Here is a 24,101-nt window from a genome sequence, read left to right as displayed (position 1 = left end):
AACAGGTGGCGTCTGCAGATCCGCCCCTTCCTGCGATACTACATTTCCTTCAGGACGGATTAGATAGAGGCCTATCTCCAGCTACCTTGAAGGTACAAATGTGTGCCATCTCGGCCTGTCTCAACAGGCCATACTCTCGGGATCCACTCATCAAACGCTTCCTGAAAGGGGCGGAAAGACTAAAGCCTACTATACTGAAACCCATTCCCCAGTGGGATCTTTCAGTAGTGCTCAGGGGTCTAGCATCTTCCCCCTTCGAGCCTTTGGAGGAGGTTGATTTCAAATATTTGACTTTAAAGATGGTTTTTCTTCTGGCTATAGCCTCAGCCAAAAGAGTTTCTGAATTGCAGGCTTTCTCTGCAATTCATCCATATATTATTTTCCTACAGGACAGAGTACTCCTGAAGTTTCTGCCATACTTCAGACCTAAGGTGCCTACTTTTCAGAATATCAACCAGGTAATCTCCTTACCAGTTTTGTTTACAGCCTCCTCCTCTGATACTCCAGCTAGAGATCCGCTGGATATTTCTAGATGCCTCCAGATCTATGTGGATAGATCCAGAGAGTTCAGGATAGATGAGAATCTCCTTATCCTGTTTGCCGGTAAGTCTAAAGGCCGTAAAGCGTCTAAAGCCACCATTAGTCGCTGGATCAAGGAGGCCATTAAGGAAGCTTTTGTCTCCCAAACCTTAGATCCTCCCGAGTTTGTGAGAGCCCATTCTACTAGGGCGGTCTCCACCTCGGTTGCGGAAAGAAGCCTTCTCCCCTTAGAGTTGATCTGTAAGGCGGCCTCCTGGAGCTCTGAGTCAACCTTCATCTCCCATTATAGGATAGATGCTAGGATGGCAGAGTTTTCGGCTTTCGGGCAGACAGTTCTTACTTCTGCCAGGCATGAGGACCCTCCCTAGGGGTTTTATCTTGCTATCTCCCCATCTGTGCTGCTGGTAGGACGTAAGGGAATCGTTAATTTCTAACGATAATTTGTTTTCCCTTAGTCCTAACAGCAGCACACAAATATCCCTCCCTAATTTACATCATACTTGTTAAAGACACGGTGGGCTGGGGGGTGATCTCCTCCCTTTCAGGGAGCTGAAGATCGTTTATTGGTTCTTGGGCTCATTAAAATTCCGCCGGTCCTACCAGTCCACAGGGGCAGTTAACCCCATCTGTGCTGCTGTTAGGACTAAGGGAAAACAAATTATCGTTAGAAATTAACGACTATGCAGCAAGTTAATCACTGGATGTAGGTAGAATTGTATAATTTAAAGAGGTATTCCAGCACTTTAATATTGATCGCCGACTGTCCTCAGAACAGGCCATCAATAGCTGATTGGTGGGGACCACATACCCCACTCCTCCGCCAATCAGCTCCAATTCGGTGCAAGAACTACATAGCTCTCTTTTTCTGTCATGGACATAGCTGGTTACTGCAGCAGACACGTGTTCTGGCAACATACTGTAATCTGAAAGTTTGGAACAGCCATCTTTATGGAATGATTCCACCTACAGGGATGAACAAACTTCTGTTTTCAAGTTCGGCCTACAAGGTTCGGGTTATCTAAGAATTCCAATATGGATTCCGCTACCACGGACCATAAGTTATGGTCCGTGGTAGCTGAATCCATAACAGAATTCTTAGATAACCCGAACCTTGTAGGCAGAGGTTTTAAATACAAGTTCGCTTAACACTATCCACCAATGTGAAAAAATATTTGGGACAAGAGGGGTTGCCACTTAAAGTCCTATTAATAACATACAAAGCACCTGGCCATCCTGATCCTGCTTGGTATGAAGATGAAAATGTTGAGGTTATACTTTTTACCCCTGAATGCACCTTTCACTGCTTCAGCCCCTCGACTGGGGTGTTATTCAATTTTAATTGTATGCAATTGTAACACCTCAGAGTTGTGTTAATAAACGCCTTTACCCCGCTTCTATCTTCTAAGAGCTTTATACTGTCATCTGATGTGATTTTGCTTATGTCTTCCACAAATGTGCATATAAAACTGTGTTAAATGTAATTGTTCCTGTAATCTGCCTGGTTACCAGTAGGTGGCAGCAACTCATTGGCAAGTACAAGTTTAGTGTTTAGTGAATCTAAGCTGGAATGGTTTATTCCAACTTAGCTCCCCCTCTTTGGAGAGTGGGCTGGTCTCACTTCCTGCAGCATGGGTGGAGAAGGAAGTTAGAAAGAAGTGTAGCCCACCCGCTGCTAGGGGTAGGGTGTGTGAGCGAGTTGAGTTTACCCCTGCATAGGGAAGACAGCAAGGACCTAGTCTCGGCTGAGACTTGGCCATATTCCCAGTCTGAGCACCTTCAGCTCAGCTGGATGAGAAAAGCAGAAAACTACAGACAAACTCCAGAGTTCCAGGAAGAAAGCATCCACTGAGAATCTATCTGAGATATAAGTCCAGAGACCTAGGAGAAGCTATTCCCTCCTTAGCTAGCCTGTCCCTCACACAGCAGAGGTCACATTTAAAGCAGAAGTACTCATTCCTGCTAATCATTGCCAAAACCTGCTGGGACCAAGAGACCAAAGCTGTATACTGTTTGGATGCAAGTTATTTCAAGTAAAGCAACGTTTGAACTTTATCTAAAGGTCTGGACATCATTTACTCTGCAAAATTCCTCTATTACTCGTACTATCACTACACTCAAATGTATTGCAAGTGAGCCCGGAGTCCGGCTGTACCCAGGTAGGAGACACCGTGACACAACTACCACCTAAGCTATAGAGACATTATAGGCCATTACACCACTCTGTCATTCCTAATCTGGGACGTGCATTATAACACCTTGAAATGGCCCTGGGATAGTACCCTGTGCACGCTGCAATTGGCGTCACGACAAATACAGACCATTATCCACCTGACCCGGCCACTGCATTAAAGTGGCGTCAGCGTCCACCTATTTCCTGGCCATTGCACAATCAGCAGTTAGTGCAGATCCCGATCTTGACATAATGCCACTGCTGGAAAATATTCAGTATCGTTGACGCTAGAACATTTATCAAAGCTGCAATGGATTAAAACCAGAGGCCGTAATGTTGTTAATGATTTTAAAGGCTTTCCAGGGATTGAAAGAGAAGTTAGAAAAAAAATGACACAGCAGGACAAGCTGGTAGAGGAGGATCTGTCAATATGCTTGAAGAAGAAGTGGAAGAATATCGGAGAAGTCTTAAATGAAGAATTGGAAGTACCTGTAAAGTGCTCTCTACAAAGGAAGAGGAGGATGACGAAGATTAAGCAAATTTGCCAAAATGTTACAAAGTCACTGATCCGTGGATGGAAGGCAGCATGGAGGGGATTATACAAGTGATGGCCTATCCTCAGGAAAGGATTGGTGGGGGTGCTCTTCATAGAGAGCAGGATAGCCCTTCTTACTAACTACAACTTCAGGCATCCATGGGGTGGCCTGGTACCTGTCCCCTGTCCCCTGTCTATTGGGGGTCGGACTGTATATAATATCTCTACAGGAGATTTGGAGCTCTGTGTCAGAAAAACACAGCAAGCTGCTATGAAGATTAATTAAGAAAGTATACAAAATACGGTCTATAACTTCTGCATTAATGGCTGCAGCGGTCACGTGGTATATGGGGACATCATCACTGCAGTCAAACAACAAGGCCTGGTAGGGAGGACGGAAACACAACACTGTGATAGGGGCTCAGGACAGTATATTTTTTATAGTATTATCAGGGTCCCCCCTTCTATAAAAAATTAAATAAAAAAAATTCCAGAAGGAGAACCGCTTTTAATGGTTAAAAGGTAGATCGAATTTGTAATGGGGTCTTCCGACTGTCCCTTGATGACGGATGCTCAACATACCCAACCACTGCTCCACTGCAGGAACAGCCACTTCTTTACTTCCCATTAAAAGCTACAGATAATTCTTAGAAGTATGGTTCATATATCTATTATTTCGCAAGAGAGATTTGAACATATCACATCCTTACATCCCATCTGTAGGGGACATTGCGGTGTCTCTTGTTATTACGGGAACAGGTTTCAGTGTTCTGACTATTTTTGACGCCTTGCAAAAGGCGTTGGGAATTATCTGATGTTCATCACAAGTTGGAGAGAGTACATTGTGGTTTTTGGGACTGGCAGAGTGATGTGCAACTTCCCGGCAGTTACAGCATACATGTTCTAAACTACAAGAGTTTCTGGTAAGTCTTTTATTAGAAAATAGTACAGAACAAGTGAATGGATGGAGCCCCATGGGAGATATCCTATATATGCACAGAGAAGTGAAGGGGCAGGGTGTATGTACAGAGGTCATCACCGTACAAGAGGATTTCCTGAGAGACGGATTATTAGGACATTTGAGTACATCTATTTCATTACAGAGAAGACATGGCGCCCACAAGTAGCTGTACAGATACAACATTTCACCACTAGGTGGATGCAAACAGAAAAGGCATCGCCAACAGAAGGCTATGCAGAGATAACATGGTGCTACCACTCAGCTGTATAGATAAAACTTTGTGCCACCAATACAGATAAGTCATGGCACCACCAGTACACATAAAACATGGCACCACCAGTACACATAAAACATGGCCTCACCAGTACACATAAAACATGGCCTCACCAGTACACATAAAACATGGCCTCACCAGTACACATAAAACATGGCCTCACCAGTACACATAAAACATGGCATCACCAGTACACATAAAACATGGCATCACCAGCACACATAAAACATGGTACCACCAGTACACATAAAACATGGTACCACCAGTACACATAAAACATGGTACCACCAGTACACATAAAACATGGTACCACCAGTACACATAAAACATGGTACCACCAGTACACATAAAACATGGTACCACCAGTACACATAAAACATGGCACCACCAGTACACATAAAACATGGCACCACCAGTACACATAAAACATGGCATCAGCAGTACACATAAAACATGGCATCACCAGTATACATAAAACATGGCATCACCAGCACACATAAAACATGGTACCACCAGTACACATAAAACATGGTACCACCAGTACACATAAAACATGGTACCACCAGTACACATAAAACATGGCATCACCAGTACACATAAAACATGGTACCACCAGTACACATAAAACATGGCATCACCAGTACACATAAAACATGGCATCACCAGTACACATAAAACATGGTACCACCAGTACACATAAAACATGGCATCACCAGTACACATAAAACATGGTACCACCAGTACACATAAAACATGGCATCACCAGTATACATAAAACATGGCATCACCAGTACACATAAAACATGGCACCACCAGTACACATAAAACATGGCACCACCAGTACACATAAAACATGGCAACACCAGTACACATAAAACATGGCAACACCAGTACAGCTACATGGTGCCACCAGTGCGGTTACAATATGGTGCCGCCAGTACAGTTACAATATGGTGCTAACAGTACAGTTACAACATGGTGCCACCAGTACAGATAAAACATGGCACCACCATTACAGATGAAATATAGCACCACCAGCCTAAATAAAACATGGTACCACCAGTACAGACAAAACATGCTGCCACCAGTACAGCTACATGGTGCCGCCAGTGCTGTTACAATATGGTGCCGCCAGTACAGTTACAATATGGTACCACCAGTACAGACAAAACATGCTGCCACCAGTACAGATGGCACCATGTGGTTGCACAAGTAGAGTATGATGCCCTGAAGTAGCTGTTCAGAGACCACATGGCACCAATAGGTGGCTGCACCTAATCCATCATGGCATCACCACAAGGCTTTGCAAAGACCACATTGTGCCACCATAGGCTATGTCAATCTACATGTAATATGGGGTAGGGTGTATTTACAATTTGCCATTGCTGCCAATATACAATATATATATACGTAAACGAGGGCGATTAATTGGCAAGAAGAAGTTTCTGAGCCACAAAACAGCAGGTGGTGCAGCACGTACACTTCAGTTTGTCTTTTAAACATACTGAATCCAGGGGCGGACACAGGCAGCAAAGGGCCCCTCTGCAAAGGATGTACCTGCTCCCCCCCCCCCCAAACCACACACACAAATATAAACATATATGTGCAAATAAAAAACAGCTTGTGAATATGTTTACAATATGTATATATATTCTTTTCATACTAGGTCACGCCTCTAAATCTGCCCAAAGCATAACTATACACACCCCCACATAGTAATTATTCCCCCTTTGTGCCAGTACATAGTAGTTATGTCCAGATATGTACCCCCTTCACAGGAAGTTAAAAAAATATACTCGCCTAGTTCCTCATGATCGCAGTTCAGCCGCTGGCGCTCCACAGCAGTAGCAGGATGTAGTGTCACACATAGGAGGAGGAGCACAGCAGATTCCCGGCCGCTCCTCCTCATACACAGACCAGCAATGTGATGGGTGACACTACATCCTGCTACTGCTGTGGTGCTGGGTCCATATTTAGATTTGATGCCAGCCCTAGGCACTTTAGTGCCAGCTTTCTCCCCCCAATGAAGTCCATAGCTGACGGTAAAATGCTCCCTAGGCCTTCAGCTATCCCTCAGGACTCCAATTAAAGGACTGACCTGTTACGTGTGCACTTGGCAGCTGAAGGCATCTGTGTTGGTCCCATGTTCTTATGTGTCCCACATTGCTAAGAAAAAGGATGTTTTATTATATACAAATGGGGGTGTTCCCATTACACCTAGAGGCTCCGCTCTCTCTGTAACTGCCCTCTGCACTTTAACATGGCCCGGTGGGGTGACATTTTCACTGCCAGGTCCTGTCAAAGTAGACAGTGAGAGGCAGTTGCAGAGACAGCAGAGCCTCCAGGTGTAACGGTAACGCCCCCGTTGCTCCTAGAGGATCATTTGCATAGATTCAAATATTCATTTTTTTTCTCAATAATGCAGGCATATATGAACATAAGCCCAACACAGACCAGCACTGATGGGTGGCTTTAGTGCTGCCCTAGCCATTTTACAGGCTAAGGCAGCGCTAAAGCATGTCCTGTAGTGCCAGTGACATAACCAGGCTCACTGCCAGGCGGAAGCCATCCCCAAATAGTATCCCTAGTGGTAATAAGGCTCCCTATAGTGCCCTTTGTACTGATAAAGCCTCCCTATAGGGCACCTCTTATAATCTATAAGGCACTTCTATAGAGCCCTCAGTAATAGTAATGCACTTTTTTCGTATTTTGTTGCCTGACAACCTGGAATTAACATGGATTGTGTGAGGATTTACATCATGTAATTTACAGAACATGCCGACAACTTTGAAGATATTTTTTATTTTTTTTGAAGCAAACAACAAATAGGACAAAATAAAAGAAGAAGTCAATGTGCAGAACTATTCACCCCCTAAAGTCAATACTTTGTGGAGCCGCAATCACGGCTCCAAGTCGCTTTGGATAAGTCTCTATTAGCAGTGGCCACATCTTACCACTGGGATTTTTGCCCATTCCTCTTTGCAAAACTGCTCCGGCTCCTTCAGGTCGGATGTTTGCGCTTGTGAACAGCAATCTTTACGTCTGACCACAGATTTTCTATTGGATTGAGATCTGGGCTGTGACTCGGCCATTCCCACACATTTACATGTTTCCCCTTAAACCTCTCAGGTGTTGCTGTAGCCGTGTGTTTGAGGTCATTGTCCTGCTGGAAGGTGAACCTCCGTCCTAGCCTCAGATCACACACAGAGTGGGACAGGTTCTGCTGAAGAATATCCCTGTATTTAGCACCATCCATCTTTCCCTCAACTCTGACCAGTTACCCAGTCCCGACCCCCCAGTATGATGCTGCCACCACCATGTCTCACTGTGGGGATGGTGTTCTTTGGGTGATGTGATGTGTTGGGTTTGCGCCAGACATAGCGTTTTTTTTCTTATGGCTGAAAAGTTCAATGTTAGTCTCATCAGACCAGAGCCCCTTCCTCCGTACATTTTGGGAGTCTCCCACAGGCCTCTTCGCAAACTCACAACATGTCTTATTGTTTTAAGCTGAAAGTAATGGCTTTCTTCTGGCCACTCTGCCATAAAGTCCAACTCTATGGAGCGTACGGCTTATTGATACTCCAGTCTCTGCTGTGGAACTCTGCAGCTCCTCCAGGGTTACCTTAGGTCTCTGTGCTGCCTCTCAGATTTATGCCCTCCTTGCCCGGTCCATGTGTTTTGGTGGGCGGCCGTCTCTTGGCAGGTTTGCTCTTGTGCCATGTTCTTTCCATTTGGTTACGATAGATTTGATGGTGCTCCTGGGGATCCTCAAAGATTTGGATATTTTTTTATAACCTAACCCTGACTTCAGGGGCGTAGCTAAAAGCTCATGGGACCTAGTGCAAGAGTTCAGCTTGGGGCCCCCTTCCCTCAGTGCTTGTTGGAAAGGGGCAGTGGAGCACGTAGCCTTCCTGCTGCCTGAGGCAAACATTTAAAGGGCACCCCCTCATGCTAAATTCTTGACCTAACCCTTTGCCTCTAGCCAGAGGTGTAAATTGACCAGCATGCACTTTCTATAATGCCAGTGTCTTATGTGGCACAAGGGTCTTTGGGCCCCTCAGGCTCCTGGGCCCGGTAGCGACTGCTACCTCTGCACCCCCTATAGCTACGCCCCTGCCTGACTTGTACTTCTCAACAACATTGTCCCTTACTTGTTTGGAGAGTTCCTTGGTCTTCATGGCAGTGTTTAGTTAGTGATGCCTCTTGCTTAGGTGTTGCAGCCTTTGGGGCCTTTCAAAAAAGGTGTGTATATGTAATGACAGATCATGTGACACTTAGACTGCACACAGGTGACATCATTTCACTAATTATGTGACTTCTGAAGGTAATTGGTTGCACCAGAGCTTTTCATGGGCTTCCTAACAAAGGGGGTGAATACATTACACACATGCCCATTTTCAGTTCTCTATTTCTAAACAATAGTTTTATTTATATATTTTACTCATTTCACTTCACCGACTTAGACTATTGTGTTCTTATCCATCACATAACATTCAGATTAACAAAACATTGGCTTTAAGGCTGTAATGTAACAAAATACGAAAAAAGTCAAGGGGGTGAATACTTTTGCAATGCACTGTATAATGTCCCCTGCAGTGCCCCGTCCTCAATTATAATGCCCGTCCTCTCCCTCCAGTCTTCTATACCATGCAGTCCCATGTAAATAACACCAGTCCTCTCCCTATAGTCCCATGTAAATAACTTATCTTCCTTACAGTTCTCTAAACCATACAGTCCCATGTAAATAACTTCAATCCCCTCCTTCTCCCCCTCCAACACATAGTCCCATATTATATATATATATAAATAACATCACTCCTTACCCTCCAGTCTAATATCCAGTCCCATGTAAATAACACCAGTCATCTCCCTCCAATCTTCTATAACATACAGTCCTATGTAAAAAACATATCTTTCTTATAGTCTTCTATAACATACAGTCCTATGTAACTGACACCCCTCCCTTCAGCCCGTCTAACATACAGTCCCAGTTAAATAACATATTTCCCTCCCACTAAGCAGGGAGGAGGTATAATGGGGAGAACCACATCTCCCAGCATTTCTCTGGCACTTACATTCATTCCATGACATCACAGGTCTCCACTGCTGAGCGCTGCCTCTTTCTGCACTGGTCACATGACGGTGACCTCATCACTCCCGTGTCTTTATTTTGGTTCAGAATCAGTGAATCTGCAAAACATGGATAACTTTTGTGTGCATTTGGTATATTTATTACTCCCATCAATAGAAAGGAGTGTTCTCCTCTGCAATGTGGACCAGGATAAGACGTTCTATGACTTCTTTTGCACTGATCTGCAAAAAATAAAAATAAAAAAAATTCCACCAATGTGTGCATGGCCCTATAGAAATGACTGGGTCTGTGTGCCCTCTGCAAAAAATGTGGATAGTACACAGGTGAAAACTAAGGTCTTCTGCATGAATGAAGCCATAGCTCGATCAGCTTAGATGAAAGGATAACTGCCGAGCTGTGGTCACCCACTCTATTAACTAGGGGCGATTTACGCTGCCGTCTTATACACACTGCACGACTAGAACCAACTTGTGCTGAAAAATGTGCAGTCCAAATACACATTTTGGTTGGAACGGTCTTTCCCTTCAAGAAGTATGTGTATATCACCACTAGATGGCACTATTCCAGATGAGAGTATGGTTGATATATGGCAGGATGAAGCACATACAGAATATTGCAGCAGTCACAGTGTATTATGTTTTTTCTGTATCAACCTATCTCCCTGCCCTTATTTTAAGGACAAGATAAATCTATACCTAGTGCAGCATGACAAAAATGCAAAAAAATAACAAAGCGTCTAAAAGTCAAGGACACATATCAATAGTATGTGTGAGGGTCCACATTCTGAGCTAAGGGAACTTATCAAAAGCTTTTTGGGACAGAAGCACAATTAAGCAGCATTGCAGCCATGCCCCTGTTACTTTCTTTAGATTTCCTTGGAAGTTTAATGTCGGCGTGTGATGTTTGCAGAGGCGGTACCTGGAGTCCTGTCTGTGCAGCGTCCCACATATGTGTGTAAAAGGGACACTTTAAACATCTGCCTATGTATCTAATGTATTTGCAATGTAAAGTATTTCCTATTTATCAGGCTGGCAATGTCATTTCACCCATTCGCCCCTAGGTGGTGCTGGCGCCACATAATATGTATGGCAAGGGGTTTGCTAATAAAGTTAGTTAACAGGAAGTGAATTCAGTTAGTTCAGAGTGTAGTGAGAGGGGGAAAGCAAGTGTATGGAGGAGAGGCCTTATCCACTATGTAGCTGCAATTTCTTTCCTCCAGGACCTGATCAATCCTGGAGAGGACAAACTAAGAGTAGTTACAGCAGCTCAGCACTGGACAGTAAGTCTACGTCTAAATATAAAGCAAGCCTAGTGAAGGTTAGAGCTGAGTCAGGCCTATGGACTTCACAAGCACAAGTGACCGAGTAAGGGTACTTTCACACTTGCGGCAGAGGATTCCGGTAGGCAGTTCCGTCACCAGAACTGCTTGCCGCATCCGTCAAAACGTATGCTGATGGCATTAGTTGGACGGATCAGGATCCTGATCTGTCTGACAAATGCAATGAAATGTCAGATCCGTCTCTCCGGTGTCATCCGGAAAAACGGATCCGGTATTTATCTTTTTCACATTTTTTGCGGTCTGAGCATGCGCAGACCACAAAAACAGATCCGTTTTGCTGGAACACTCAGCATTAATGTATTTCAATGGGAAAAAATGCAAGTTTTCTAGAATTTTGGACTGAGATAAAACCGCAGCATGCTGCGGTATTATCTCCGTCCTGAAAAGACAAAAAGACTGAACTGAAGACATCCTGATGCATACTGAACGGATTGCTCTTCATTGAGAATGCATTAGGATAAAACTGATCAGTTATTTTCCGGTATTGAGCCCCTAGGACGGAACTCAATGCTAAAAAAGAATAACGCTAGTGTGAAAGTACCCTAACTTTCCAAGTTCCTGGACACGACTGGATGCTTAAAGCCCATAATTATCCTTATTCACTAGAAGCCTTCCGGGATAAGGTGAACCTGAATACTTCAGGAGAGCATCCTGCAAATAATGTCGCAGAGAGTTTGCCTGCTATGAGGGAGAAACGCCCTTATTGGAAAGCTCAAGATAAGTAGAAAACAGTATATTTAGTATATTGAGTGCTATAGAAAGTGAGCTTAAAGTAAATCTAATTAGTCTTCGCCTGTAAATCTAAAGTACTAGAGAACTCCCTAACTGACAATTGCCTAAACCTGATAAAAGGAATACTACTATTTCTGAGTCATCACTCATGCCATACAAATTAACTGTATCTGTACTGACTACCTAAAGACCATTGATTCAGTAAATGTTCAACTGTTTGATTACAACCGACTCCTCATCGTTTCTACTACTACACTCAACATTTTTCACCTTACGGTGATGGCGTCACGAACACAGGGGCCCAGCCACCAAAGCACCTTAAACACCTAGACCATCAAGGGCACCTCAACTTCCATCTGGTTAGTGTTCCCTGCAATAGAGTGCCCCAGAGGATTTAGTGCTGTCTCCCCATCCACTGCACTGCCGACCCAGGGAGGCTCTGCTAACCGTGAGTACAAACAACTACTACTTCCATCAGCCCACCGTAGCCTCACGTGTTTCTCCTGCGGTCCGGTTTGCTTCATCTGCAAGCACACTACTCCGCGTTAGTGACTCTGATATCTGAGGCAAGAGGGATGTCAATCATTTAGGAGAAGCAGGGCCGTCTTTACCAAGGGGCAAAAGGGGCAGCTGCCCCGGGCCCAGTTGCTCCTGGGGGGCCCAAGGCAGCTGCCTCTTGAGCCCTGCTAGCCACTGCCCCGGGTGTCAGGCTGTCAGCTACACAGGGGGTGCTGCCATGCCATGCCTGCCGGCACCGAGTCCAGGCATCGTACTGTTAGAGCTGTGAATGTGATCTAGGACCTTAATGACATCATCACCATGTGACCAGTAACCTAGCAATACTACTGGTCACATGGCTATGAGGTCATCACAGGTCCTAACAGGAGTGTTGCAGTAGAAGTTTGGAGCTTTTTTTGTGAAGATTACATCAGAAAAAGGTGACAGGGGCTGTTATGCTAATATACTGTAAACTACTGTATAGTGGGGTGCTGTATACTGTGTGGGTCTGTATACTGTGTGGGGCCTGTATACTGTGGGGGGTCTGTATACTGTGTGGGGGCCTGTATACTGTGTGGGGGGCCTGTATACTGTGTGGGGGGCCTGTATACTGTGTGGGGGGCCTGTATACTGTGTGGGGGGCCTGTATACTGTGGGGGGGCCTGTATACTGTGGGGGGGCCTGTATACTGTGGGGGGGGGCTGTATACTGTGGGGGGCCTGTATACTGTGGGGGGGGCCTGTATACTGTGGGGGGCCTGTATACTGTGGGGGGCCTGTATACTGTGGGGGGCTGTATACTGTGGGGGGCCTGTATACTGTGGGGGGGGGGCTGTATACTGTGGGGGGGGGCTGTAAACTGTGGGGGGGCCTGTATACTGTGGGGGGCCTGTATACTGTGGGTGGAGTCTTCAGAACTGGAAGTATTTACAGTCATTCACTGTACTCTACCAGATGTGTGGATTTTTTGTGTGTGTGTTGTGGTGGAGGGCGTGATTGCATGCTAAGGTGTGGGAAGGCGGGATCCAGGGGGCCCAAGTAAATTTTAGCCCAGGGTCCAATCAATATTAAAGACGGCCCTGAGGAGAAGGCGTGGTTACAGAGCTGACTCTTCAAGGCTTGTGGACCGCCCAGGTGACTCCAGGTACTGTGTTGCATATATCATGCGCCACGATTAACCTTATGTCTCAGAACAAAGGGAAATCCATAGAAAGAAACAGGGGCATGATCGCAGTGCTGGTTTTATTTTGCGGACCCCAAAATACATACATATGGTAGTGTGAATGTCCCCCTGTGTTCTCATGTTCCATCCAAAAGCTGATGACCAATCCCTTGAGGGGGCACGGCACAGTGCTCCACCATAATACTAGTGATCAGCTGAACTCCTCGTTCACGTACCCCTGTGGAAAGAAGCCTGTCTGGAGTCGTGGGACAGACAGCTTCATCAGACTCCTCTCCCTCGCATGCTGCGGGGTTAGGCATGTCAGAGCTCTGCAAGTACAGACTGCCATCACAGACGGGTCTGTCATTACACTATGCAGCCCTCAACAAAGGTATAGGTGACAGGTTCCCTTTAAGTGAATATTAATAATTTACTTGTCAGCCATCATTTAACTCTTTATTTGTGATTTTTTTTTTAGGTTTTTGATCTACTTCCAAGTTTAAAGTGCAGCTTTTAAGGTTCCAGCCCCTAAACCGGCAGCATGGAGATTCAGAGCTGCTTTGTGATTTTCCATCAGCGCCGACACCACGTGGAGGGCGCACTGACAAATACACCCGGCACAGTCACACACCCAGCGAGATGTCGCAACTTACAATGCTAAGTAAATTATGTCATGTATATTTGCTGGTCCCTAAAGCTATTTCTGAATGGGAATAATGTAGAGTAACATTAAGTACATGCAGTGCAATATCCTCCAGATATCATCTTGGATTATTAGAGCATTGATAAGAACGTCTCTGAGGGTCTATAGCACCATTGTAATGACCCAGAGTGCCATTACCACTCTGCACCCTGCTACTGTCTCCTATGGGCTAACACAGTGTCATCTTATGCATTTATTGCAGGTCCTATACAATGTACATTGCTATTCCTATGTAACTGTTAATGTTTATGTAATGTACCTGGTTCACCAGAAGGTGGCAGAAAGCATGGCAGAGCTACATTTGCAGAGGATGGAACCTTCTTTCCATTCTAATTCTCCCTCTAAAGGAGGTAAGGGTTCGAGTTAGAGGTTAGTGGAGAGTACCCTCTGCTAGGGGAAGGAAGCAGGTCCACGTCCCTGCTGGATGTGTCCTGCCTAAGCCAGCTAGAGCACCTTCAGCTCTACTGGATATTAGGGCCACAGCTCGGAGCCACTGAAGCCAGGAGGAAAAGATCCCTGGTTCTGATCTAGAGTCAAGCTACAGAGAGAAGTTGCAGCATAAAGTAAGAAGCAAAGTTCTACTAAAAGCTTTTTAGCACAACTTTGCCAGAGAGCAACAGATGTAGCAGAGTTCAGTTCTTTTGCCTGTCAGAGTTAATGCTAACGCCTGCTGGGAACCAAGATAAACTCTGTAAACCGTTTGGAGACACGTTTATGCAGTTGGAGACAACTTCATCACAAGGTCTGGACTCAATTCATTTCTCCATCCCCTTCATCAACAACCCCCTTTTCATTGTTTCGCAGCCAACGACTAGGGTCCAGAGTAGGTCTGCAGTAAACTATTATTTTAGAAATCGAGTATTCTATTGATTATTTTTTACGATTAATCGAGTAGTCTAATAACAAAAAAAAAATTAATAGAAAGTTTTTCTTTATAAAGCCCCCCCCCCCTCGTGCCATCAGCTGCCCCTCCAGTGCCACCAGCTGTCTCCCAGTGCCACCAGCTTGCCCACAGATTCCTAGTCACCAACATTATATATCGGTTAAAAAAAAAAAAAACATCTCTATATACATGTTACATCTGTCAGCATATCACATACGACACATTATACTCTCAGTACTTTCCATAACGCAACAGTTCTCTCCGAGAGGTCACATTCCTGAAGAGACGCAGCGCAGCATTATGTATATTATATCTATGTGCATGTATACAACATAAACATACACACGTGGATCCCTGTCATATATATTGCAGTACATACCGTCCCAGCAATGATTGAGACATTACAAGGACATGGTGTAGGAGGTCTCATTATAGGGGAACTCTCCAGTCAGTATGGGGGATCCTGGACACCGGAGGCACCCCTGTCTACATGACATATAGAGCAATAATTTCCATATCTATTATTGGGGAGCGGGCTGGGGACACTATAGTGATCATATACAGGGCCCTCTGTCTACATGACATATAAAGCAATAATATACATTTCCATATATTTTGCTGGGGGTCCTATGGCAATCTAACACAGGGGCCCCTAGAATGCAGGATGTAGAATATAAAGAAATCATTTGCATACATTTATTTGGGGACCCCTAACATTGAACAGGGAGTCCCCCCAGTCCCTGTGGAGTGTAAACCAGTTTGCACACCAGTACATAGGGGGGAGCTGGGGACCCCACAGCTGACATGATCCAGGGGCTCCCCCCAGTCTATGCGGAACCTAATGCACTGTCTCAGGGGACACCTTGTGTATGTCAGGGCCCCTACAGGTGAGGGCCCCTATGATCCAGTGCGCACATATAACGGCCAAGGACTCACCTAGTCGGTGTGGGGGTCATCTACCACCAGCAGGATACGGGACTTCCTCCCAGAGCCCCCTGCACTCTGCTCCACCAGACCTGCAGAGGCCGCCATCTGTTTGGCCACATTGGTGAAGGAAGAGAAGAAGCCCCTACCACCTACGCCCACACTCTGCCTGCTCCTGCCCGGCCTGGTGGGTGGGGGCAGCTGGGGGAACTTGGGGCGCTGCAGGTCAGTCATGTAGCCATTGGGGAGGTTGGCGATGAAGCTGCTGCCCGACAGCCGGCGGGTGCAGCGTAGTACGGGCCTGGGGGTGACCAAGGAGCGGTGATTGATAGCAATCGCTTCACTTCCGCTCCGTGGCCACATGACACAAACGAATCCTCGATGCAAAAAATTTGCATCGAGGATTTTTTGGTGTCGTATTACTCAATTCAATCGAGTAATCGTTTCAGCCCTAGTCCAGAGTATTCAGGTAGGAGCACCGTGACATGTGCACCAACATTAAGAGATATTTAGGCCACCCTACATCACTCTGGCATTCCTACAACTAGGTACCATCTACTACATCACTAAAAGGGGCCATATGCCCTTATTGCTTCACTGCAACTGGCATCACGAAAAACATTTGCTTTAAGGGACCCATGGCCGTTGCCGTGCGTCGCACCATCACACTAGAGATCAGCTGAGCACGGTGGCTCAGTGGTTCTAGCACTAGGGTCCCGGGTTCACATTAAAACAAAGACATTTGCTTGCAGTTTATATGTTCTCCCCATGTTGCATGGGTTTTATTCTGGTTTGTTACTATATTTCAAAAATAAATGGAATTTACATTGGGGATGGGGATTTTGTGAGTGATGACAATCTCTTTACAGCATATGCAGAATATGTACAATAAGTGCTGCACAAAAGAGTAAAATAAAGAAAAGAAAACTCAAAGGGTGCTTAAAAGAGTAAAAGTAGTCGTACGGCCACAAAAGCTGTTGGCTGAAAGCTCAGTCAGCAGGCACAGCTATTCCTCGCGATTCCTCCATCATACAAATGAATGTTTGGTTCAGCCAAGTGTACTTGTGTTCTCAGTAAGAAAGGAGTAAGCCCAGGGGTGCACCTAGCCTTTCTGCTGCCTGAGGCAAAAACTGAAAACGGCGCCCCCCCCCCATGACAATTTCTGAACCTAACCACAACAAAAGTGCTCATTGCCCATGGCCCTTCCACTGCCCCCCTCTTGCCCCTACCTCACCTGGCCTTATTGGTGGTGCACCCCTGAGTAAGACTCCTCTGGCAGCAGCTTATCCCCCACAAAATCAAAGAATTGACAATTTTGAAATCCAACATGCCCCATCCTTCTTTCCTGTTAACTTCCGCCATGGGGAGAGGGGAGCTAGGAAACGCCCATACTCATAAGATAATTGGTCCACGCAATGTAATTAGTAGGTTTGGACATCTTTGCTCTTAAGTGTGTGTACCTTAGGCCTGGGCAATACATGGTTCTATCTGCATATTCGTACTACAGTGATTATGCTAAAGGACAATAAGTAAATACCATTTTCTTAACTATTTCAACAGTACAACTAGCGATAATAATTTAGGTTAACATCTCTCTTGCATTCACCGTCAGATTCTGTCAGACCTGAGATAATAAAGGCATAGCCATATTGACTTATTGCCACCTCACTTATAGGATTTGTGTCAAAAGTTCTGACCATGCTAAACTGCTGGCTCCACCAAGTAGGGGTCAGTGAGAGCAGGACAAACGTGCCTTTTGTGGAGCTTTTATTATCAGGAGCTGTGTGAATTTGAACTTTTATTCTGCCAGATTCTGCTCCTCCACTGCAGGAAGAGCTTCATTGTAAAGTGGGCTCAGCCAGGGGCGTCGTTGGGTCAAAACATTCGGGGCTGGAGCCCCGGATGTTTTGTTCGGTGGCCCAAATGTTTATACTGGTGGGATTATTTTTTTTATTAGGCTATTCCTAGCCGTCTGGGCAATCCCACAGATCATCCCCCAACCCCCCTTGTACTTGTTACGCTACTTGCAGGCTGCACGGTGACTGAAGTTCTGAACGCATGCCCGCGCAGCTTGCAAGTAGTGTACCAAGTACAAGGGGGGTTGATGCGTTCCAACTTCCTACACTTGTTGATGGGCTCCCTCTGGCATCCCAGCAGCACAATCTGTGATTAGTTTATAGTTAGGGGGTTTGCTTAATTTTAAATTAGGCTGCCCATAGGTTAGGATGATCAGTGGGGTTGCCCCGACGGCTAGGCCCTTCATTGTAGTTATTAACCCCTTTCAGCAGCCCCCCATTTACTGAATGGGAAACTGCTGAAAGGGGTTGATAACTACTGTGAAGGACCCCCAGTGGCGATGAGGGCGTGGCTTCATGGGGTGGGGGTGTGGCTTTGCGGGGGCTTGTGCCCCGGATGTCTTCAGACCCCAGCAACGCCCCTGGGCTCAGCACTGAGCTGCTTCACAGCCAATTCCCTCTGTTATGCCAGACACCTGTCATGGTCTTCCTGGTTGGGTTCTGCAGCTGTCACTCACAGCAGAAGGGCGGGCTTCTGATTCAGATCAATGCAGGAGCAGAACCTAGCAGAATGAATTTTCATATTCACACTACTCCTAATAATAAGGGCTCCACAAAAGGTATGTTTGTCCTGTTCTTCCCAACCCCCACCTAGCTCTGTCACCAGTTTAACCTGGTCAACACTTCTGAAATCGCAGAAGAGTCTTGGACTCTTTGCAGAAAGCAGCATACATCCTGTATGCCACATGGATTCCTCTGTTCTCCAAGACCCATTTCTCATTACACACAGGACAATCCAACAGTAGGTCTTCCCATCAGACTTTGCCTGTGCTGGCAGCAAATACTGTTTTTTTTTGTATGCCCCAGCAACACATTTGCAATAATATACTGTTTATGGGAAATAATATATAGGCGGCTGACTGTGCACAAGGCATTTTTCTACTTGAAACTGGAACGATCTTGGACATAGCATTTTATAGTATAGTGCTACCTTCTCAGTGGTGGTCCTCTGGTGTGAAGCACTGAACAACACCGGGGCAATTGCCCATCCTGCCCCCTGACTCTTCCCCGTTTTACTCCACAACCAGGCAGTGATACATAACACGCTCAGACATCTTGATGAACTGTCCTACAGTATATTACATCCATGGAGGCTTTCCACACTTATGTTTCTCTTACCACAGAAGAGTTTTCTTTTGTTCTTTTTATATAGAAAACCTAGTGACTCACATGGGATTGACACTTGTCGTTCTGTACTCCCCCCTCCCGTTCTTTGAAATGTTAAGGAAAAAATAAAAAAAGGGGAAATGAAAAAGGCTGACTGTCAAGATGGCTTCGCTGTTGACTTCCTTATTTCAGCTGAAGTAAGAAGAAAAAAAATAATAAGAAAAGAGCAGCGAGCTCTGACCGGACAATAATAATCACGACATGCACTAATCACCACAGAAAGGAATGACTGAGCATACACACATACACTCCACCGTAATGTCCAAGACATGTTTGTTTGATGAAAATTTGCTTTTTTTTTATAAAGTTACATACGGTACATTTTCCCATGAAGTCATCAAAGAAGTGATGGCATATCATGGCCTAATGATCGTGAAAATGATATGGGTCAGCACAGCAAATCCTTAATCCTCAGGATCGGTGAGGGTCCTAAGGTGGAGCCTGAACAGATCATAAGGTGATTATCTACCCTAGAAATATGAGACAGGAATACCGCTTTAAGGCCTCTTTCACACTTGCGTTGTCCGGATCCGGCGTGTACTCCATTTGCCGGAAGTGCCCGCCGGATCCGTAACACCGCAAGTGAACTGAAAGCATTTGAAGACAGATCCGTCTTCAAAATGCGTTCAGTGTTACTATGGCAGCCAGGACGCTATTAAAGTCCTGTTTGCCATGGTAAAGTGTAGTGGGGAGCGGGTGAGCAGTATACTTACAGTCCGTGCGGCTCCCGGGGCGCTCCAGAATGACGTCAGAGCGCCCCATGCACATGGATGACGTGATCCATGCAATCACGTCATCCATGCGCGTGGGGCGCCCTGACGTCACTCTGAAGCGCCCCGGGAGCTGCACGGACGGTAAGTATACTGCTCACCCGCTCCCCACTACACTTTACCATGGCAAACAGGACTTTAGCGTCCCGGCAGCCATGGTAACCATTCAGAAAAAGCTAAACGTAATGCGCCGAAAGGACGTTTAGCTTAAGGCCGGATCCGGATCAATGCCTTTCAATGGGCATTAATTCCGGATCCGGCCTTGCGGCAAGTGTTCAGGATTTTTGGCCGGAGCAAAAAGCGCAGCATGCTGCGGTATTTTCTCTGGCCAAAAAACGTTCCGGTCCTGAACTGAAGACATCCTGATGCATCCTGAACGGATTTCTCTCACTTCAGAATGCATTAGGATAATCCTGATCAGGATTCTTCCGGCATAGAGCCCCGACGACAGAACTCTATGCCGGAAAAGAACAGCGCAAGTGTGAAAGAGCCCTAAGACAGGGGTTCCCAAACTTTTCTAGGTCACAGCCAATTTCAAACACAATAGCGCACTGTAAGTATCCACAGCTGCCAACAGTTGGTGAAGCCACAAGGCTCTTGAGCGACTTGTTGGGGAAAGCTGTCCTAATCTATTTTCTTAAAGGGGTTCTGCAGCCGATTGAGGGTTTGGGTACTTGGTTCAGGATATCCATAAGATGAATACTCAATTCCTCAAGTGCTGAGGACCTTAATAAAAAAAAATCCTCCAGTTCTGAGGACTGGCTCTTTAATGCAAAACGATACTTGTGATCTTCTCAAGGTTCAAGTAAGAAGTTGCAGTCGAAATGTCTTCTCAAACTGCCATGCCCCTTATAAGGCCTCACCCCGTCAGAGCGGTGTCCACCCCTCAAGGTACATCACTTTGGATGCTGGGGCTGTGTCCAGTGAGGCTGAATACAGATGCCCCTTATAGTTACAGTACATGGAGGGCTGCTCTCCAGGAGCAAGCAGAACTCCATGCTGTTCCTGGGAGATTTTGAAACTCTTCCAGGAGCCCAGGAAGTCTTTCCTTTTCATGGAAGCCTCCCATACATTTTGGGAGAGTTGGCAAGTAGGCTCCAAACCAGGCAACTGCAGTGGACCTGCAGCACATTCATAGACCTACAAGGTGTACAAATATTAACTGTATATACAGTAGATGTCTCCGAGATCTCACCTCAGGGACCCAAAATTGATTTTCAGTAATCAGTTTTCAGGTCACTGAAAAAACAGAAACACTACACCAGTTATATCATAAAAGACAGTATAAAAGTCTGAGAAATGTTTACAGTTGATTGCACCAGGAAATTCCCTTACTTGCCCCTGGAATGATGAAGCACACACAGATCCTAAAAAATATGCACAGGAAGCCTGGCGGCAAGAAGCGTCACTTGAAGATCCTGGGCCCCAGCGCTAAATCTTTAACTCGACTCCCTACCTACCATGTGCTTTCTACAAGTGTTGTCTTCCTATACAGCAGAGGGGTCTTTTGGCTCCATTAGGTTCCTAGGGCTGGTGGAGACTCCTACTTCTCTACTCTCTCTATGCCCCTACTGGCCACAGTACATCTAGGCTACAGCCCATTCCTTTGGATAATGTATCAGGTGCTCTACTACATTTATCGAATGCCTAGTGCTGCCACTAGAGGGTGCTCTGTATGTGGAGGTCATGAGGAACGACGCAGATCAACCCCCTAGTGGCAGTGACAGGAAGCTCAGAGTTGCAATAAAATATATGTACGGTAAACATGTGTCAATACAGGACTGAAATGGCGGGGATTTGCGTGCAGTTTCTGATATGTGGATAAGATTTAGAGCAATCTCACCATATGCTGCAGAAATTGATCTGAGGTGTGGATTTAAAATCTGGAGCATATCCATTTATGCTGTGGTTTTCCACTCTGGATTACACCCAATGAACACAGTGAATTCCACTGCAAGTGCTAATTTTGCCACAGATTGGTCTTGGATTTTAAACGCCACAAATGACGTCCTTTGTAATTTTGGAATGTCCCCCCATGAGATCTGTTCCAAACAGATCTTCCAAATATAAAATTAAAGGGATTGTACAGAATTCAGCGCCATACCTGTCCATGGGTTGTGTCTTGCATTACAACTCATCTTCATGGAAGTTGACCCATATTTGCATCTATAGGCTGCAGGGTTGCCAAACGTCGAGAAATTTCTGGACAGTCCATAAAAATAGACAACTTATTTTTTTTAGGTAATTTTTTTTTATCATTTTACAGCTCACAGTAAATGCTGGTAATGAGTTATGATCAATATATTGAGCTATAGACCTGTATTACTTATAATCTTTATCATTTATTATGGTTTTCCAATCTGTCTATAAAAAACGTTGGCTGTCCGCAATTTTGGGATAAGGTGCCCAGAAAAAAGAAAAATTCTGGTTGGCAACCCTAATAGGCTGTATGATCACTGCCCACATCTTCACCACTTCTTGTTAAAGCGGTATTCCCATCACAGACAATGGGGACATATTGCTAGGATATGCCCCCATTGTCTGATAGGTGTGGGTCCCACCTCGGGGACCTGCACCTATGCCTTGAACGTAGCGGGGAAAGTGGTGGGTGGAGGACCCCGCCAAGAGCTCTCCCCATACAAATGATGATCAATTGTGGCACATTATACCGCCCCCACAGTGCCAAATACCACAGTCCATCACAAAATACTGCCACCAGCAGCACAAAATACATCTCCAAAAACTTCCATATATAGTTAGACGGCACTTCTAATCCAGAATCAGATTATCAGATTTTGCTAAGGCTACTTTCACACTTGCGTTCGGGGCTCCGCTTGTGAGTTCCGTTTGAAGGCTCTCACAAGCGGCCCCGAACGCATCCGTCCAGCCCTAATGCATTCTGAGTGGATGCGGATCCGCTCAGAATGCATCATTCTGGCACCGTTTGGCCTCCGTTCCGCTCAGCAGGCGGACACCCGAACGCTGCTTGCAGCGTTTTCGTGTCCGCCTGGCCGTGCGGAGCCAAACGGATCCGTCCAGAGTTACAATGGAAGTCAATGGGGACGGATCCATTTGATGTTGACACAATAATGCAAAGGCAAAACGGATCCGTCTGACTAACAATTAGACTTAAGACTTTTTTCTGAAATATAATGCAGACTGGTCCGTTCTGAACGGATACCATCGTTTGCATTATAGGAGCGGATCCGTCTGTGCAGATACCAGACGGATCCGCTCGAAACACAAGTGTGAAAGTAGCCTAATCCATATCCTCTGCTAAAAACTGGATGATACTACCTATCTATACACTTTAAGGGCTCGTTAACAAACAATTTTTGCGTTCCGTATACGGAACCATTCATTTCAATAGAAAATATAAATAGGAATGTACTCCGTATGTCTTCCGTATCCGTTCCGTTTTTGCGGAGCAATCTATTTAAAATGTTCTGTCTAGCCCAATTTTTTCTATGTAATTACTGTATACTGTATATGCCATACGGAAAAACGGAACAGAACCGGAAACACTAATGAGACGAAAAATGGATCTGTTAAAAACGGCCAGCAAAACACTGAAAAAGCCATACGGTCGTGTGAACGAGCCCTAAAGCTACACATATGCATCCGCATACATATCATTCATTTCACCTTTTCACTACTGTTCTTCATTGCAAACGTCGATGCTCTGCCCTAATTATTTGTTTACGCAGGAAAATACACTGTTGCCTGGTTAGTTGCTGTGTTTCTCGACTGTAACCATTTACCCGAACTGAGACAAGAGTGAAAAACAAGTAACCTAAACTGAACCTTTTTTCTGGACCCTTCTTCTGTTTGTTTCTGCCACTGCTTAGAAATGTCCAGACCCAATTATTATGAATTATGTGCTTGTGGATTGTTTGTAACAGAAATCACTTTTACCTAGAAAAAAACTCTTTGTCTAATTATAGTGATGCTTGATCCAAGCGTATTCCCAAAGCTGCAAGAACAAACAATGCATCCCACTCTGCCACAGATCGTCAGGGCAAAGATAATCGGTATCACGCCGAAAGACTTATACTGGCTAAACCCAGCCAAGGGATGGACGGGGTTGCTGCAAGTCCTGGCTCTGCTCAGCAGTGTAGGTGGCATACCAAGTGCAGGACCTTAGGAACCCCAATGTCATCTATTACACATAGAAAGCACATAAATATGGTCTGAGGGTTATTTGGATCAGCATTCAAACTGGGGGAAGGTGCTTACAACCAGTGTTCCCTCTAAGCCTTGGCAGCTGCTGAGCGGGG

This window comes from Bufo gargarizans, chromosome 10 (assembly GCF_014858855.1).
Source record: "Bufo gargarizans isolate SCDJY-AF-19 chromosome 10, ASM1485885v1, whole genome shotgun sequence".
NCBI classification, from domain to species: Eukaryota; Metazoa; Chordata; class Amphibia; order Anura; family Bufonidae; genus Bufo; species Bufo gargarizans.
The sequence above is the reverse complement of the archived record's forward strand: the minus strand, read 5'-3'. Positions refer to the sequence as shown.